General features: G+C 43.5%; 1 long non-coding RNA gene across 1 annotated transcript; it reads left to right on the top strand.

The window, feature by feature from the left end:
- Positions 1 to 7,914: 7,914 nt before the first annotated feature.
- LOC135370474 (uncharacterized) lies at positions 7,915 to 10,495 on the top strand. The gene is made up of 4 exons (XR_010415355.1): positions 7,915 to 8,319; positions 8,450 to 8,545; positions 8,669 to 8,787; positions 9,775 to 10,495. It is a non-coding gene; the product is annotated as an uncharacterized LOC135370474 (long non-coding RNA).
- The last annotated feature ends 2,088 nt before the right edge of the window (positions 10,496 to 12,583 follow it).

The raw sequence follows: 12,583 nt of genomic DNA, 5'->3' as shown, positions 1-12,583 counted from the left end.
ACTCTGGGACGTGTAAACCCATCCTTGGGCCATTCCAGGGTTACATCAACGTTCGCTACTCCGTTTCCTATTGATACGGCGAACCGTTCGATGGAACCACCGCAGCCAGCCGCCAACGTCATGGACGTCGCTTTAAAATCACCAACGTCTGCCTCTGTTCATTCCTGCGCACATCGACGACATCGTCGCCCCATGGGCCCCTGGGCCCCTGGACACCGCCCCATGCAGACTCGAGAGAAGATAGCAGGGACGACGCTGACGAGCAAAAGGGCCGCTTCAAGTGCCAGGAAGCATACGTGGCAAGATATTGTACTACTGAACCCGTGCCACGGTCGGGACCTGATGACAAGCCTGTGGAGACCTCATATATTCGTCCTGCCCTGTCAATGGGTGAGGACTCGCTCATCTCAACGAGCACCTCGCTTAGCGTGAGCATTGCCAAGCACGACGCTGTTCCCGTTGCAGGCTGGAACCAAGAGCTCCGTGTGCAGTTCGCTTCTTTCGGCCAGATCGGACTGTGCGACCTCCTTAAGAGTGGTAGCCTGCGACATGCACGGCACGCAGTATCGACGGTTTCTCAGAAATCTGACATGAGGATCGTGCTTGCTAGCAGAGGCCTCAGAACGTGCGCCCAGACAGGGTATGTGAAAAGGTCTGCCTTTCCACAGTCGAACCCCCACAGCTCGCTCGAGGACCCCAACCCTGGGAGCCCATCGGACCTCGTTGTTCGAGCTCCCGTGAATGGGCGCCGTGAGTGAGCAATTCAGTTTCCGAATGTGGCCAACAAGAACGGCTACGGCTCTAACCACAAGACAACACCTTCTTTCTCCCAAGGATGCCATATCGTAGTGGCAGCTGCTGGAGCAGCCCGTGGACTGGACATCAAGGATTTTCCTTAGGTCGTCACTTACGACAGGCTTCAGAGGATTGACGGGTGCGTCCAACCATGTCAGGTGTACAAGCATTTGGAGAACTTGGGTCGCTCGACGTCTTTCTACAATTCCAATGCTTGTGGCTCTACTGCGAGGGGGCTCATCAGGACGCTGACGCTGTGGAACTTCCAGCGGGCGGTCCCCAGTCGACACGTGGAAGCACGAAGCGAAGTATGGTGGGACCGGTGGCGTTTTCGGACGTCTCTCACCTGAACAATATGGCTCTATGAAAGGAAAATCAACGGAAACAGCTTTGTTAGACACTACAGAAAATATTGAACAGAACATTGAATACGAATTATTGACCATGTGAATTTTTATAGATGCAATTACCAAAGCATTTGATTTAAGGGACCGTATTCCAGTTCTTGACATTTCAAAATACGGGGTACGTGGCACGACATTCGCTCTAATCAGAAGTTATCGATCAAATAGACACCAATACGTTTCCATTGAACAGACTAACTCGAACGTAAGAAGCGTACAATTAGGAGTCCTACAAGGTTCTATAATTAGGACCCTTCCTTTTTTAGCTTTCATGAATGACCTCCCGCGTCACCTCACGTGCAAAACAGTATCATACGAAGATAACACTACATTATTCATCTCCGGAAATTATGTTAATGAGTTATGCACAACTGTAAATGACGCTACAGCTATCATCATGGTTAGTAAGAAATAAACTAATTGCTAACTTTAGTAAGGATAAACTACATCATTTTTCACCCGAGAGAACAAAGGGCTCATAACTGAAAACATGCAGATAAAGTTCTTCGGCACCACTGTACATCAAATAAGGATCCGACGATCGACGATTCGACGATCATAGGATCGACGTCCTAGCATCACACGTTCGCGAGATAGTCTGCCTGCAAGGTACGGGTACAAGAATAACTCCGTTTCTCTCGCACGCCCCTCCACACCAAGAGTTTAGATCAGCCATCCGCAATGTCCTTGTTAGCAAGAAGTTTACACGGGTAAGCTATCAAAACTTAGCGGGTTGGTTTCTATCGGATTATTACTCACAGAGTTATCCCGTCATGAAATTCAGCATAATTTGGTTGCATGGTAAGTTGTGACCTGGCTGCTAAACTGCACTTACACACGTATTCAAGTAAAAAAATACTTCCAGACATAGACCCCTCAACACAATGAAGCTTCGTTTCATTAGTGACGTACTTCATTGAATGCAGTAATCGGACACAATGACACGAACGCATCGGTTCGAAACATGCCACGAGGGATACAACGTGCGTCCAGTGCAGGGGTCGGATTCACAAAGAGCTCGTGCGACGGAATCTGTCGTATCTCCGTCGTACGGGAAACTTACGACGAAGTGTAGATTCACGAAGGGCGCGCGTCGCAAGATCTTCGCAGCTTACGGCGGAATCCTGCGAGAGCTCCCGAGCAGTCTTACGAAGAAAGATGGCGACGTTATTTGGTAGCGGTGGATTTGGAGACGGCAAACCAAGACCCCGCAATACGCGCCAAAGCATTGCACTTTGCCACATAACCTTCGAGACCATCCCCGAAGTGATATTAAGGCAATTTTTTACTTGGTAACCTTCAACAAATGCTTCAAATTTGTGCTCCGTAATATCGGGTCGCAGGGATTTTTCAAGCATCCCCTACACCCCGCTAAGACACCCCCAACACCCCTCCAAATTGTCTGCAAGAAAGGCAAAAGAAGTCATAAAAGCTGCAAAACTGGGTGCCACACACCGCTTACAAAACACCCTCACCCACCCCTTAACCGAGACGAACATACTGGGAATATATTTGTTGTGTCATCGAACGCGTTTCGCCTGTGATTGCATGGCATCCATTATGGCTACCGAAAGACCGAGAGCACGTGCAGTAGCAAAACATTTGGAGGCGAACAACTTCGTCTTCTTCTAACGGGACGACTCTTATTGGTGCGATTACAAATTTGAGTCATCGTTACCATAGCAAAAACATAGTCTCGCACCCTTTGGCTTTCTCTCCGAGGTGCACGTGACAGGAAGCGAGCAACTTCCTCTTCCTCATCAAAGGGGATACCCTCTCCACTACGATAGCTTTGTGAATCGCGCTTACGACGCCGTCGTACGCGCGTCGCAGGCTACGACGTCTTAGCGCATTTTAGCGTAACTTGCGATCGCGTTTGTGAATCCGACCCCTGGTACCATTCTGGTGCCGCGTTCTCTAATGTAGGTCTTACTACGGTGGTGTAGGCCGTAAGTTAGATGTTAGCCGATGCTTGACGATTATTACGGAGAAGAAACACAAACGAGATATTAGGCTTATTGAAGATGACACGTGGTATTTACATGATTAGCTAGGGGTGAGGTTAAGCCAGAGGTACTTATATGATAGCGAAAGGGAGAGGATATGACTAGCGAGAGTGTATGCAACTGTTACGGGACACAACGTGTAGAAAAAGGTCATGGTAAACTCCGTCATCTGCTCCCGGGGAAAGGAGTTGTCGGGAAAGGTGGCGGTGGGACGACGCGAGTCCGGTTCGTGGAGTGAGCCAGGTGTGAGCATCAACAGTGAGCATCAACTGTTTACTATATACACATTAAAAAACAAGACTTTCGTGCAGTAGGCTGCACTTCTTCAGGTTTGAGGTTACGGTGGAATTTATGTCCAAAAACAAACAAATGCAATACAAATATGATATATATTTTATATTTGTATCGCATTTGTTTGTATTTCTAACTTGTAACAGTGTTACAAGTGGTGAAGGATATATAAAAAAACGAGTTATATGGTGCAAGAGAAAAGGGTGAGGGCGAAGAGAAATACAAACAAATGCAATACAAATATAAAATATATAAGATAAATATAAAATAAATATCATATTTGAATTGCACTTGTTTGCTTTTGGACATACATTCCACCGTAACCGCAAACCCTCGTAAAGTATCCATGACATGACTTCAGAACAAACGACGTCAGTTTCATTCGCCTATTCGTAGTCCAAACCGGCGAAGTTTTCCTTGGACCGAAAACCGTTAAGTAAAATTTTCGGTTTCCCCCCTGAGCTAAAAAAAAAACAAACAAAAAAAACGAAAAAACGGATACGCTTTCGATTCCGTTCCAGTTCGCACCAAAATAGCGTTTTCTTTTTCGATTTTCGGTTCGTTCCAACACCCTGTAAATGACTTCGTGCTATGGCTTATGTAGGTTTCTTGAATGACGTCACAGTTGAGTATGGGCTCGCCACCTGGCGGTTGTCGTCTAGAGTCATGCAAATTTCCGGGAAGGTCACGTGTGGGGTCCTTGTCCTGTGGTTGACATAATCTGGGGTATTGTGTTGAGATGGTTCGCGTTCCAAGGTGTAATGGAAAAGCCGGCTTTGTTGTAATTTGAAAAAAAAAGAAGGTAACACCAAGTGAACTATACAATTGAGGAGAGGGGTCATTGCTTTTTCTATATGGTGTTGATGCTACGAATAGTAAAGAGGATGGCTGGATCTTCGTTTATCAGAGATTTAAACTTGTATGTCAGAAATGACTCGCGTTGTTCCCTTGACCGGTCGGACTGAAATCTAGACTCAAGAATAAAAATTGTTACATCCATAACGAGAGGATAGAGAGGTAGCAAACGAGCTGGTGGTATAGATCCATAACTTAAAAACTCGAGACTAGGGGACAAAAAAAAAAAAACGACGCAAAAACGACAAACACAGACAAGACCGTTTGTCGTTTTTTTCGTCGTTTTTTTGTCCCCTAGTCGCGGGTTTTTAAGTTATGGATTGATACATCAGCTTTTGGGTGTTCAGGTTGATTGAAGCGACGCGAAACTGGGAGGTTGGGCTTTTTAGTTACATCAGACCTGTGGTTGTTGAACCGAATTATGGATGAAGTTTTTCTGTGGCCGATATATTGCGAATTGCAAGTGTTACAATGAAGGAGGTAGATGATATTGGAAGAATTGCAATCCAAGTTGCCAAGGACATTTGTCTTGAAGTGTGAATTGGTACTTTGAACTATTTGGCATGTTTGCATTAATCTGCTGATCTGACACCTCCTTCCGTTGCAGGGGTGGCATCCTGAACTTTCATCGGTTTGTTGATCTTAGCTCTTATTAGCCTGTCTTGTAAATTACGACTAATGCGGTAGGTGACGCGTGGTGGATTAGGGAATATTGACTGCATGCGTTCGGATTGGTGAGAGAATGGAGTGATCACTGCAACACAATGGCCCCTGCAATGGAAGGAGGTGTCAGATCTTAAATTAATGCATGTCATCTGTCGTTTTCGTTTCTGTTACCGGCTTAATTGTTACCTGCTACTCCCCGGCGCGGCAACGGCTGTAGCGTGCGACGTGTCACTTGGAACACCGCGACAGTTTGTTCCAGTCACAGTGCGTCGACAAGTTTTTGACATGCTCCACGCACTGTCTCATTCTGGAGTCCGGGACACACAGAAGCTCATCGCAGCCCGCTACGTGGGGCCACGCATGCACGCCCACATCAAGTAATGGACATGCTGCTGCTCCAATGCAATGGCAACTGGAGCGGCCCCTCGCCATCGTCTCCACGATCTTCTGCACCTGGCGCGAGCTGCAGAGCCTTCGACCCGATTGGATATCATTAAATCAGTTCTCCTTAATTCTCGCACCAACAAGGTTGCCTTCTCTCCTTCATATCCATGAACCCTCGACATCTCATCACTAGCCACTTAAATAATATGCAAATAATGACGATGCTGCCCAAGAAAAGAAAAAAAAACTTATCCGTTCGAAGTATCGGCTGAGGCACTTCTATTAATATTTTCTTACCTGTTTTTCTACCTTTTTACACAGTTACAGTCCACGAAGAAAAAAGGTGTACATTCGTACCTTTGAGGGTAGAAGTGCGTTCCCCCGAATTTCATGCCTTTTTGGGGTAGAACTGGGGGGGTAGAGACGCTTCTACTCGCGCGGTACAACCGCTAGTCGAACAATTTACTGCAACACTTGAACATCCATACTGTATTGGTATAGATGTCCTGAAGTAGATGTAGAATTTCTTTCGCTGATTGATTGTTCTGCTCTCGTGATCCAGCAGTTATACTGCTAAGGTTGCCCTCTATACAACGCGCAGCATAAAATAAATATACAAAATGTAATCCGCACCTCTACACCAGGTGTGCACTGTACTCTGGTACCCCTCTGTACCAAGCCCCCAAACTGAAGAAAATCGCAAGTCGTATAACGTACTTGTTCACAGTTTATTGATTAGACCTACATTATCACTTCGAGCTTGATATTGCTACTTTCACGTGGATTTTAGCTGAACTAACATTAATAAAATAAAGTAGCCTAACATCTGAGAAGTGGTGAAACAAGCCTGAGTATGGGCTACACCAAATATACGAACATGAACAACATAAATATTGGTTGAGTTTGTTCATGTAATCGTGTAACAAGTGCTCAGGTGTGTTTCATCATGGACTTCGTCCGCCAGCGAGCCGGCGGTTACGCTGTTTTACCACATTCATATTCACCGCCCAGAACAGTTCCAGGGTTGTTGCTACGGCATCCAGCAGACACTCAAATTGTTTCACTTACGTTTCACTCACGTACATGTTTCAGGCATATAGTAAATTAGGCCTTGTCAATCATGCTCCTTGGGTACGTGTAACGCTTCGGATTCTGCAATGAGGCAAGCACATTGGCTTGAAAAGCGCGAAAAGTATGTCCTAATGGAACAACACCCAGTGTTCCGCGAGCCTCCGCGTGCGTGACCCCATTGTTTTCTGGCGACTGTCATTTGGAACATTAGTGCTGCTGCTGCCACGGTGTCATAACACCAGAAATCTTAGTGTCATTTGGGACATTAGTGATATTATGGCTACCTTTCATAGTATGTATATCATACTAATCAGTACAACTAAAACTAAATTAGTTCACACAACGCTACTGTTTACAAGAAAAACGCTATAAAAACAGAGCCGTTTTTGGCGGCAATGAATGGGATCTCCAAGATGCAAACATTGGCGGCATCCGATGAGACAGCAGGAGAAGCACGCGCGTACGTATCGTACGTATCTTGGATGTGCGGATTTGGAACGTGTTCGATCGTAGTGTTCCATATGCGCGGCATGAAGCGCAGTGGTGCGCTTTTTAGTACCGACTCACTGAATTGTAGCTCACAACAGTTCTCGCGAATGTTTCACTGACGACATTTATCTACATGTCCTTGGGACAGAGAGGCCGGACCACTTCACAACGCGCATAATGTTTTTCACCGGGATTCCTCCATGGAGTGGCACACACGTGCACGCGCAACACGGGCTAAAAACACATTCGCACGACCTGAAGCAACGTTCACTGCTTAGCACCCAATCAAGAAAGAGCCCAGTATAATTTTGATTGTAGCTTCGTAATGAAATCAAAAGCTTTGAATTACGATAACAACTACGAAATTAACATAGCGTGCAACGTAGTTTTAAGTGAACTTGTTTTTGCATTTTAGTGCCCCCTTAAGAGAAGCATGCACACGACAAGAGAAAACTATAAAGATTGTGTAAAATTACTTATTCTACACCTGTGAATATAATTGATGTTATGAATACTGTTATGAATGATGAATATCGTTATAATTTAAACAAACATACTCTATTTACGCTTCGGTTAGCTTTGGCGTCTTCCCTTCTTGTAGTCCCTATCCAATGCATAATCACGGTCCATGTTAAAGGTCAGATATGCCGATTTTGAAGTGCCGCGGAACTGAGCGATACTCGCGCTGTGTGTTCATTACCTAACACTGAATATGTGTGCGAAATATCTTGCTCCAACTGTTCGTAGTTTTTTAGAAAACAGTTTTTTTAGTTCCCACGCCCGGCCGTCAGACCGTCGGCAAACCCTGCGCACGGGCGCACCGACGTCACTGCTCTCGGTTTATCTGTCTTTGGCTTGGCATGCACTCTTGGCTTGGCCGCTTGGCTTCTTTCGTTTCGTACTCTGTGCATCGTACATAAGCGAACAGCTGTTATGTTATTGCTAAGCCGGAAACAAAGCATGTGAATATTTTTTTTTTGGCAAGGCGTCGTTTGGAAAGTGCACTTCCTTGTTCTGACCTTGCCTTTTATGGGCTGGAGCGATATGCCACGGCGAAGTTGTCGAAGATGCGACGGTGCTACGTGCTACGCTGTTAGAACAATTCATCGGAGCATTCAAGTGTTACCTTTTATAAGCTGCTAAAAGACCAAGCAGTGCGAAGCTCTTGGCTGACAGTGGTGCCTGCTAATTTCCACTGCAAGGATTTCGTCAACGAATGTTATCATAGGTTATACGCGCGACTCCAGAGGCAATTTGGAATATCGGCACGAAATCGTCGGATGAAAATCTGAGGTGCCCGACGCACAACATTTTGAACGTGCCACGGAGGATCAAGGCAAAAAACGAGAGCAAAAAAGGTAAGTCGAGGTTCAGATACAAAAAATAGCAAGCCTAATGAATCGTGCAGCTGTCCTACTGCGCTTACTCTGATATAACCACGATTAACAACACAATAGTATTGATAATCTAACTTCTGAATTGTCACAGGTGCACGCTGAAGGCGGAAATGAAGCATGATCTGGCTTGCATCTGGTGCATGAAGAAATTGCTGGCACGTTAGTTGCAGTCTACCTCCACCAACAGGTACGACAGTGTGATGTTATAATTTGAGTATTCACCTAAGTTCAACTTTTCATGTGCACTCGCATGCAAGCATCTTGACACCACTTTTAAATCTGCCCTCAAAGTTACAACCTGTGCTTTCAGGGTGGAAAACAAAGGTCGCCATTCCGATTAGCTGCTATCTCCCAGTTCAAGCACTTTTGCTGTCTGGACACTGGTTCCTGTGGATGGGCTGTTACAAGCTTCACTGTCTGATATAGAAGGTACGTTACATTAGTTCAGTTAATTTGTCTTTTGCACATTTTCGTTACTGTTAGTTGGATTACTGTTGGACATACAATCCTTTGACACACAGAAGCTGATGTCGCCTCTGATAACGTTTTAGAATTTTCAGTGTCATCAACGTCCATTGAGGAAGGTGCCTTTACTATCTGTGAACCTTTAATTGAAGAATAGTCCAGAATTCATGTTAACATTGTCTGCTCTTATTAATTCACTGTCTGTGTTCTGAGAGCTTAGAAAAATCGAAACTATTTATTTGTCACAACTTCACACTGGATGTGGTACTGGCTCGACATGTAAGCTAAAATGCCTGGATTCTACAATAATTGTGTTGAACTTGGTGCATTACCGTGGGTGGGCAATGCCACATTCACTACATTTTTAGTGGGTCTGGTGCACAAATACTGTGTGCATACTGCATACATACATACTGTTTGATAGGCAAAAATACCTGAGGAGTGCTGTGTAGTCTTTTTACCTAAAGTCCATACCCTTACTGCAAAGTCACAGTACGTAGAACAGCAATGTGCAGGTATGCTGCGATAGAGATTCATAACAGAAAGAAAACTGTTGAGAGCATCTAAATTTTAATGAGACGAGACGTTCGTGCACAAGGCTGCTCTTGTTAATGTCTAACATGAAGTTACAAAATCCCGGAATATATAAAACATGTTGTAATGTAGAGAGCGAGGGTTGCTACAGACATAAAAATAATTACACAATCATATATAATAAAATAAAAAGGGGGTACAACTCCCCCCTCAACTCAACTCGACAACTCAATAACTCTACTTATTCTCTACCTTACAACATGTCATATATTCTGGAATTTTGTAACTTGATGTTAGACCTCAAGAAGTACAGCCTTCTGTGCGAAAGTCTTCTTTCTGTTGTGCACAATCATTATACAGTAAATACGACTATCCATTTCTTGTCATTAAATGCTTTTTCTTTCTTTTTTTCTGCAGTGATGAGCATCCATAAGGACACATGGCAGAAAGGGAGTCTCTTTGAGATGACAAACCCTCATCACCTCATGAGGATACAATGGTTGACGAATGGTTCTCAAGTACATCGAAACTTCAACAAATAATTCATGAAAAAGCCAGTCAGTGCTAGCACCAGGAATTGAACGTGGACCGTCCTGCTACCAGTCAGAGATGTTACATTTCAGGTGCTCATTGACTTTTGGTGAATTACTTGTTGACTTTGTCCCAAGGTGGAGCTCGCCACAGCTCATTTGTCTATCTGTTAATGTTGTGGCGTGTGTTGCGTTTTTCTCTTTGTGTGTTCCAGACTCAGAACGGTAAATTTGGATCAGGTCAGGTACGTTTCATTTAGACATGGCAAACATAAAGTGGTGTTTCTCAACACAACTTAGCAGTGGCCTTCATGCATTACTGCCACGGCCATTAAGCGTGAATGGAAGGCTGCACATTATGCATGATGTAAAACCCCAAGACTAGGAACATGAAGGGACAAACACAAACACGTCCCTTTTTGTTCCCTAGTCACGGGGTTTTACATATGCATCATCTTCACCAGCTCACTTGCTTCCTAGCCATTTTTTCTGCCACATTATGTTCACTCTACTTCTATCGTGTGCTATGTAATCTTGTTCAAGTTCTGTCAAACGACGTGTAATGCTATAAAAACATTCAGTACACTGTTTATGCGGGTTGAATGGTAGCGCATAAATGCAGAAAGGGAACTGTCATGTTATGGAAAGTGTTTACGTATTGTACATTTAACTACTAATTTTATTGGTTAGCTTTTGCCGGCATATGATGTCAAGCCATGTTATATTAATTTGGAACATGTTCTTCTTAGTAGCCAGAGCAGCTGACACACATTGAGAACATAGCCCGTGTGTGTTTGTCTTTTCCACCGCAGCCCTTGGGTTTCCTCCCTGATGGCTACACATGTCAGGGATAGGTTTCAGAACCGGTAGTTCCCGCCAATTGTGAATTACTTTTCAGGGGATCATCACGCTGGCAGATGAAACATATCGTTTAAATTATTTGCAGGACAGGAATTGCGTAGCTTCACACAAATACTACTACGACGTAAGAGTGGTTTCAAATCTAGTTTTTTTGCATTCCTGACATTATCGCACGAGATGTAGTATCCACTATGATTCTTTATATGAAGGGTATGTACAGTGCAATCAACAGATGCTATTTACAAATCTGTGTTTTCTACTGTGTTGAAATGGGGTAGTTTGTATCTGAGAGATATAGTGAAACACAGGCAGCCAAGGACAGACTTTTGATGCCCTCGAGAAACATGGCAACACATTGCAGGGATTCTGGATGCTGCATAAATTTCCAGAACACACAGCTCAAGGCAGCGGTTAAATAACAAGTGGTTAGAGAAATACAAGACAGTTGCATGTGTAAGCAGTCTGCTGTTGGATTTGCTTCTGTCTGAGATACGTTATCTCAAAGGGAACGCACGGACACACTCCGAATGATACTAGGGCTGCCTGTGAAGATATATAACCCTTTTTTCTTGTCTGTTATTCTATTAGTTAACTTGTCATTTGCTTAGCAGCATATATGTGTATATTCCAGAGTCTGCTAATAAATATATCAGTTGAGAGCTAGCAGTCGCATTGCAGATGTCTCATCCTGTCCTTGGCTGCTTGTGTTTCACTATGGCCATGCTTGCTATTGCAAAAACAGAAAACAAAAAAAGACAATAGAAAAACACGAAAAGAGCGACCTAAAAAGCTGCCTGTGCTAGTGCTCACATGGAGGGAATGCAATGAGGTAGCATGTTCCATTCATGAACTGTGCATAGTAGTACATATCACAACGACAACCAATTATTCAGATTTTTTTTTGAAGTACTTTGTTTTTTTAGCTCTGTTTGCACAGTCTATTATTGGAGCTTTATGTGACTCCCCTCTTGAGCTACTTTAAGATTGCTGATGCTGTGCAGTTTGTTAATTTTGAAACTGTACTGTGCTGAGGTACAAAAACAGAATTGTCATATCTGCATTTGAGCACATAGGAATAATTTGTAAGTACTTTCCTTGTTGACATTAATATTTGCACCAGGTCACAACATTGTTGATTGATGGAAAATGTAAATAAATATATTTATTTGCTTGCCAAACAATGCACAAATGTCTTCTTTTCTAGTGAGATATTCCCTGTTGACCAGAAATAAATGTGGAAAAGTTAAAGGGGCACAATAATGGTAGAGTCTAGCATTGCTTTTTGCCACTTCACATATATTCACTGTTGTTCATGTGCACATGTAGGAACAGGAAGGTAGAGCATGCGCATAAAAAATTTCGTATGCAGCCACACATATGGTTCAGAAGATTAATTAGATGATGTCCAAGCATATATAATTGTGCTTGTGCAATGGGTATGCTAATGGATTGCTTCCATGAAGCCTTTTCATTTATTTTTTATAAATTCTTTTTATAAATGTTATTTTTATTTTATATAAATTTCATATTACATATTGTATACTTATATTTTTATAAATTAAAAACTCAAATTACACGGCCCCTGTAAGTGTGCCCTTTTTAAATGGTTTGGTAACGTGTCTGAAACTGTAAAGGTAAGAGGCCATCGAGAATGCTGCAGACAAGGTTGCAACTTACATATTGCTTATCATGTCCTACATACAAAGTGATTTGTACAATAATTCCTGAGCACGGAATTAATTCCGACGATGGCCAGTGATGTCACCCGGGACGACAAGTCACATAATTGCCTCTAACACTTTTACACCCCATGGGCTGAGTTGTGAATTGAAAGA

This window comes from Ornithodoros turicata, chromosome 1 (assembly GCF_037126465.1).
Source record: "Ornithodoros turicata isolate Travis chromosome 1, ASM3712646v1, whole genome shotgun sequence".
NCBI classification, from domain to species: domain Eukaryota; kingdom Metazoa; phylum Arthropoda; class Arachnida; order Ixodida; family Argasidae; genus Ornithodoros; species Ornithodoros turicata.
This window is presented reverse-complemented; position numbering and strand designations above follow the sequence as displayed.